Below are 7,395 nucleotides of genomic sequence, written 5' to 3'. Positions count from 1 at the left end.
ACATATAACTTAATAGTTACAAAATATTTAGCTGGCAAACACTTAATTGTGAATTCCATACTGCAACTAGATCACCTGGCGCATGACTGGGGACTACCGGTAAACTTCACAATGAAAAACGATGTGCGAGGTGAAATGAAGAACGCAATCTATTTACTACAGGTATTTACTTAAAAAGTTGCTACAAATATTCAAATGCATTAAAACACTTCCAAAAGGGTTATTTGGCTGTCCCCATAGAATAACCCTTTTTGGCTTCCATGTAAAATGCTCTGTGGAAAGGGTTATACATGGAACCCAAAAGGGTTCTACCTGGAACCAAAAAGGGTTAAATCAATGGGTTACCCTATGGGGAAAATCGAAGAACTCGTTTAGGTTCTAGATACAGTACCATCAAATTGTGCTATTGAAAAAAAACATGTCATGGCTATTTCCAAATGCGGAAAAAGCCACTGTGTATACACTATACTGCCCAAGCCTAACACAAGCGCACACACACACTTGAATTCTACTCCTCCACCTCCTACTCCCTCTTATGACACAGACACACGTGCTTTGCCTTTACTGTGACAACATAAACATTACAATGGTGACAGGCTGTGACCGATCCGGTACACAAAATGGGAGCCTTTATTTTTACCCTTTCTCTTTCCAATCGAGCCAATTAGATGCCAGAGCTGACCTGTGTTGCTAGGTGACCCGCAGGCTGAGTCACCCTCTGTGGTATGATGTCAATAAACCGACCAGATGTTTTGCAGATGGGGGAGAAAGGGCTTGGTATGTGTGTGTGTGTGTGTGTGTGTGTGTAGCATATTAGGAAAGAGAGGCTCTAGCCAAGGTTCACATCATCTGTTCCCTCTCTGAGACATGGGCTGTCTGGATGGCTTTACCTCGGAAGGGCATTCATTCACTCACACAGCTGCATGCAGAACATAGCAGGGAAAACACAGCCTGGAGCCGGTGTGTGTGTGCGCGTTTTCGATTCAACACATTCCATTTGCATTTGTTTAGTTGCTTTTTAATTGACATCATTTTGTTCCAGCCCTCTACAATTGAACAGAGGTCTGGGGCCTAGCCAGTGTCTGGGGTCATTCAGCGGGTTGGCGTGGCTTTGCTTACCCTCTACCAGGTGTGGCAGCTGGAGTGTGGCTGTTACATCTGGCATCATGACAATAGCTTTCCAGTAAAGAGCTTTCCACCAGAACCTGAACAGTGGGCGGCTTATAGAACTGACTGCTCATAGGCACAGAGCTAAGGGTGTCACGTACAGGTTGGTGATACCTTAATGGGGGAGGACATGCTCGTGTTAATGACTGGAGCGGAATCAGTGGAACAGTATCAAATACATGAAACGCATGGTTTCCAGGTGTTCAATGCCATTCCATATGCTCCGTTCCGGCAATTATTATGGTGTCATGTGTGTGTGTGTGTGTGTGTGTGTGTGTGTGTGTGTGTGTGTGTGTACCTGTGGAGTCCATGCACTTCTCTGTGGATGTGGCAGTGAACCTAGTCTCCAGGAGGTCAAAGTCTTCCAGGGAGTTGACAGACTCCAGTGGAGACTCAATCCTCACTACATGGACAATGATCAGATACAGTTAAAGTCGGAAGTTTACATACACTTAGGTTGGAGTCACTAATAACACACATTTTCCTACCACTCCAGAAATGTTTTGTTAACAAACTATAGTTTTGGCAAGTCGGTTAGGACATCTACTTTGTGCATGACACAAGTAATTTTTCCAACAATTGTTTACAGACAGATTATTTAACATATGATTCACTGTATCACAATTCCAGTGGGTCAGAAGTTTACATAAACTAAGTTGACTGTGGCTTTAAACAGCTTGGAAAATTCCAGAAAATTATGTAATGGCTTTAGAAGCTTCTGATAGGCTAATTGACATCATTTGGAGGTGACGTCAATTGGAGGTGTACCTGTGGATGTATTTCAAGGCCTACTTGCTTGACATCATGGGAAAATCAAAAGAAATCAGCCAAGACCTCAGAAAAAAAATGTCTGGTCCTCCACATGTCTGGTTCATCCTTGGGAGCAATTTCCAAACGCCTGAAGGTACCACGTTCATCTGTACAAACAATAGTACGCAAGTACAAACAACATGGGACCACGCAGCCGTCATACCGCTTTGGAAGGAGATGCTTTCGGTCTACTAGAGATGAACGTACTTTGGTGCGAAAAGTGCAAATCAATCCGAGAACAACAGCAAAGGACCATGTGAAGATGCTGGAGGAAACAGGTACAAAAGTATCTATATCCACAGTAAAACGAGTCCTATAGTGACATAACCTGAAAGGCCGCTCAGCAAGGAAGAAGCCACTGCTCAAAAACCACCATAAAAAAAGCCAAACTACGGTTTGCAACTGCACATGGGGACAAAGATTGTACTTTTTGGAGAAATGTCCTCTGGGGGAGGCTTCCCAAAAGTGAAGCACGGGGGTGGCAGCATCATGTTGTTGGGGTGCTTTGCTGCAGGAGGGACTGGTGCACTTCACAAAATAGATGGCATTATGAGGAAAGAAAATTATGTGGATATATTGAAGCAACATCTCAAGACATCAGTCAGGAAGTTAAAGCTTGGTCACAAATGGGTCTTCCAAATGGACAATGACCCCAAGCATACTTCCAAAGTTGTGGCAAAATGGCTTAAGGACAACAAAGTCAAGTTATTGGAGTGGCCATCACAAAGCACTGACCTCAATCCTATAGAAAATGTGTGTGCGAGCAGGCTACCCGAAACGTTTGACCCAAGTTAAACAATGTAAAGGCAATGCTAACAAATACTAATTGAGTGTATGTAAACTTCTGACCCACTGGGAATTTGATGAAAGAAATAAAAGCTGAAATAAATCACTCTACTATTTTGACATTTCACATTCTTAAAATAAAGTGGTGATCCTAACTATATATTCTGCGCACACACACCTACACCTCAAATGCATGCTCCTCGCGTCCTCTCCTCTTCCCCTTCTGAAAACCCATTGGACAAGAAAGCCAGAGGTCTCGCCCCTCTGACCTTCTCATCCAATGGGTTTTGAGGAGGAGGGAGGAGAGAGGACCCGTTTGTGTCTCTCCCTCCCTCTCTCTCTCCCAAGTATTGGGATCACTGTCTAACCCTCTTTCCCTTCCTCAACTCCCGTTCCTTTCCTTTCTTCCCTGTCGGTTGCTCTGTCCTTCATCATCATACCGATCTGGAACTCCAAAAGGCCATGAAGATGGATTTACAGTGGTGCATTGCAAAGTAATTGGGGGAGAAAAAAAATGTCTCTGGGAAAATATTACATTGATTTGCATTGCTGGCTTTCCAAACCCTGCTATAACAACTAGTTTGTTATATATTGTTTATCATGTATTCTGATCCCTATTGGCTGACCCCTTAGAGACCACTAGTCCTTCTTGGCTCCACGGAAGATTTATGTAACCTTCAGTGAAATGATAAAGGATTTATATCCCAAGGAATGTCTCCGGAAAAACTCCTGGCACTAGTTATGTCCACCAACAGTAACCAACTGGGATTTCCTGGTCGTCTTTGGGACCAAACTGACGACGGGTGGCCGAGAAGTGAATAGCTACCGTCATGGCAAGCTTCAGGTTTACAACATCCATTCTGGAGATGGAGACTCAGCCCCTGGACAGGGCACCCAGGAAAACGCTTGTTAGGGGGTCATACAGAGAATGGTGGGAGAGAGGGTGGACGGACGGGAGGGGGAGAGGGTGGACGGACGGGAGGGGGAGAGGGTGGACGGACGGGAGAGAGAGAGGGTGGACGGACGGGAGAGAGAGAGGGTGGACGGACGGGAGAGAGAGAGAGAGTGAGAGAGTGGACGGGAGGGTGAACGGGAAGGAGGGAGAGTGGACGGGAGAGAGAGAGAGAGAGTGAGAGAGTGGACGGGAGGGTGAACGGGAAGGAGGGAGAGTGGACGGACGGACAGAGGGGAGAGTGGACAGGAAGGAGGGTGGACGGACGGGAGAGTGGACGGAAAGGAGGGTGGACGGACGGACGGGGAGGGAGGGAGGGTGGAAGGACGGGAGGGAGGGTGGAAGGACGGGAGGGAGGGTGGACGGACGGACGGGAGGGAGGGTGGACTGGAGGGAGGGAGGGTGGACGGACGGGAGGGAGGGAGAGTGGACGGGAGGGAGGGTGGACGGACGGATGGGAGGGAGAGTGGACGGGAGGGAGGGTGGACGGACGGATGGGAGGGAGAGTGGACGGGAGGAAGGGTGGACGGACGGATGGGAGGGAGAGTGGACGGGAGGGAGGGTGGACGGACGGGAGGGAGGGTGGACGGACAGGAGGGAGGGTGGACGGATGGGAGGGAGGGTGGACGGACGGACGGACGGGAGGGTGGACGGACGGATGGGAGGGAGAGTGGACGGGAGGGAGGGAGAGTGGACAGGAGGGAGGGTGGACGGACGGATGGGAGGGAGAGTGGACGGGAGAGAGGGTGGACGGACGGACGGGAGGGTGGACGGGAGGGAGGGTGGACGGACGGACGGACGGGAGGGTGGACGGGAGGGAGAGTGGACGGGTGGGAAGGTGGACGGACCAGTTTTCATATTTTCACAGAATTTATTTGTGGAGCCCTTGAATAAACCTTAAATAATGCAAGAGGGTAAAACTCTTCTCAAGAATATCAGCATTCACTTGTTAAAAAAAAAAAAAAACTAACTGATTGAAGGAAATCCCACTTAATTACTATCAACTGATTAAGACAGTCCAGTTCTCCAAGTTTATGTACAAGATTAACATCAATGTGAATCATTTTCTGTTGACTTTCACCAACATGAACAGTTTCAGGTTGTTTAGAGTAGTCATGTTAAGACTGACTCCTTTACATGTCTCAGGGGTACAGAGGAATTTTCCAAACATTTCTTCTTACTCTCCTCACCCCCTTTTCCTCTAGGCTCCTTGTTACCCATTAAACTAGCAGTAAAAAAGTGCCAATTTTGACCAGGGTCGTATTCATTAGGCACCAAACAGAAGAACACGGACTGAAACAAGTAGGGGACATCCTGAACTTGTCCAATAAAACAAAACACTCATTTTCATTTTCCGTTGCAAAACTTTTTACTGCATTTTGTTAGGGTTTGCTGTAACGAATACAGGCATTTCTGGGGATTCAATCCTAACCGCAGAGCGATTAAGGGCTCCCTCCTCCCCTTGTCATTAGGTGTTTTCTCAGAAGCCTCTTAAGGCCAAGTTCCCATCATTCAGGACAACCCAGAGAGGCCCGCTCTTTTTCTGTTTACGTGTTTGAGCACATGCAGTGTCATCTCAGTGTGTGTGTCTGTGTTTGTGTGTGTGAGAGTGCATGTCTGTGTGTGTGTGTGCAAACACAGACAGACATTTTTCTTTTCAGGGGTCAAACCCATCCATGTTTGTTTGGAACAAAAACAGAGGAAAGATTCCTCCTGTGAGATCAGGCGTGGACGCCTGAAGACTTCAAACCAGATTGTTTGTTTATATGTTTTCATTTGACATCCCACCACGAATAAGTAGAGCCCAGACAAGTCCTACAGAAGGTTGGTGTTGGAATCCTGGCTAAAACTTTGCAATGACAAACTATTAGGTTCTGAGACACAATAGTAGATATTTGATCATAGTCGTAGACACGCAGTTAGTTGTAAAAAATGTACTTCTACTTCCTCATCCTTTCCTTTTTCCAGAGAGGAAAAGTATTTGTGAAAGGAGTCTGTGTGTGTGTGTGTGTGTGTGTGTGTGCATGCAGGTGTGTTTCCTCACCTTAAAAATGAATGACGGAGTATCCCTCAGGGTGACATCACTGATCTTATTGAGCATATTTCCAGAGGGACTTTGTGAAACACTGCAAACCTGATTGGTGAAACTAAGAATATATTAGGTAGTTGCCAATAACCATTGAGCTCATTTTAGGAATACTGTTTCCGTGACATAGTGACCAGGTCAATCAAGGTGAAAACTATGATCCCTTATTGATGTCACTTGTTAAATCCACTTCAAATCAGTGTAGATGAAGGGGAGGAGACAGGTTAAAGAATGGTTTTTAATCCTCGAGACAATTGGGACATGGATTGTGTATGTGTGCCATTCAGAGGGTGAATTGGTGAAGCAAAATATTTAAGAGCCTTTGAACTGGGTATGGTAGTAGGTGGCAATAACTGCAACCTGCTGGGTTTTTCAAGCTCAACAGTTTCCAGTGTGTATCACCTAAAGGACATTCAACCAACTTGACACAACTGTGGGAAGCATTGGAATCAACATGGGCCAGTATCCCTGTGGAACACGTTCGACACCTCATAGAGTCCATGCCCCGACAACAAGAGGCTGTTCTGAGAGCAGGGGGGGGGGGTGCAATTCAATATTAGGAAGGTGTTCCTAATGTTTTGTACACTGTATAGCTTATTTCTAAGCATTTGTAATGTAGAAACTCTGCACACCCTGGGAGAGAATGTTATGCACACCCTGGGAGAGAATGTTATGCACACCCTGGGAGAGAATGTTATGCACACCCTGGGAGAGAATGTTATGCACACCCTGGGAGAGAATGTTATGCACACCCTGGGAGAGAATGTTATGCACACCCTGGGAGAGAATGTTATGCACACCCTGGGAGAGAATGTTATGCACAGCTTGGGAGAGAATGTTATGCACACCCTGGGAGAGAATGTTATGCACACCCTGGGAGAAAATGTTATGCACACCCTGGGAGAAAATGTTATGCACACCCTGGGAGAAAATGTTATGCACACCCTGGGAGAGAATGTTATGCACACCCTGGGAGAGAATGTTATGCACACCCTGGGAGAAAATGTTATGCACACCCTGGGAGAAAATGTTATGCACACCCTGGGAGAAAATGTTATGCACACCCTGGGAGGGAATGTTATGCACACCCTGGGAGGGAATGTTATGCACATCCTGGGAGAGAATGTTATGCACACCCTGGGAGAGAATGTTATGCACACCCTGGGAGAGAATGTTATGCACACCCTGGGAGAGAATGTTATGCACACCCTGGGAGAGAATGTTATGCACACCCTGGGAGAGAATGTTATGCACACCCTGGGAGAGAATGTTATGCACACCCTGGGAGAAAATGTTATGCTGGGAGAAAATGTTATGCACACCCTGGGAGAAAATGTTATGCACACCCTGGGAGAAAATGTTATGCACACCCTGGGAGAGAACATTCTTATGGTTGAAAGTTCTGTTCCAAATAACATTGTGGACGTTCTAAGTGATATAAAGTAGGATTCTACTGCCCTCTGGTGGTCTTGAATTGTCTAGAAGAAAAAGAAATACACACCTATTTAGGCGAGGTGCTGGCTAGCGGAGTAGAAAACTTGAAAATAAAAGAGAGCCGCAGGAGCTCAGATGCAAAAATGTCATTACCAACGTT

General features: G+C 46.5%; 1 long non-coding RNA gene across 1 annotated transcript; it reads right to left on the bottom strand.

Annotated features, from left to right (window-relative positions):
- Positions 1-1,005: 1,005 nt before the first annotated feature.
- LOC149980767 (uncharacterized) lies at positions 1,006-2,941 on the bottom strand. Its single transcript, XR_016483100.1, has 2 exons — positions 1,466-2,941; positions 1,006-1,281 (listed from the first exon to the last, which is right to left on the bottom strand). It is a non-coding gene; the product is annotated as an uncharacterized LOC149980767 (long non-coding RNA).
- Between the last annotated feature and the right edge of the window lie 4,454 nt (positions 2,942-7,395).

Source organism: Oncorhynchus mykiss, chromosome 9, assembly GCF_057628025.1.
Source record: "Oncorhynchus mykiss isolate SJ-2025 chromosome 9, ASM5762802v1, whole genome shotgun sequence".
NCBI classification, from domain to species: Eukaryota; Metazoa; Chordata; class Actinopteri; order Salmoniformes; family Salmonidae; genus Oncorhynchus; species Oncorhynchus mykiss.
This window is presented reverse-complemented; position numbering and strand designations above follow the sequence as displayed.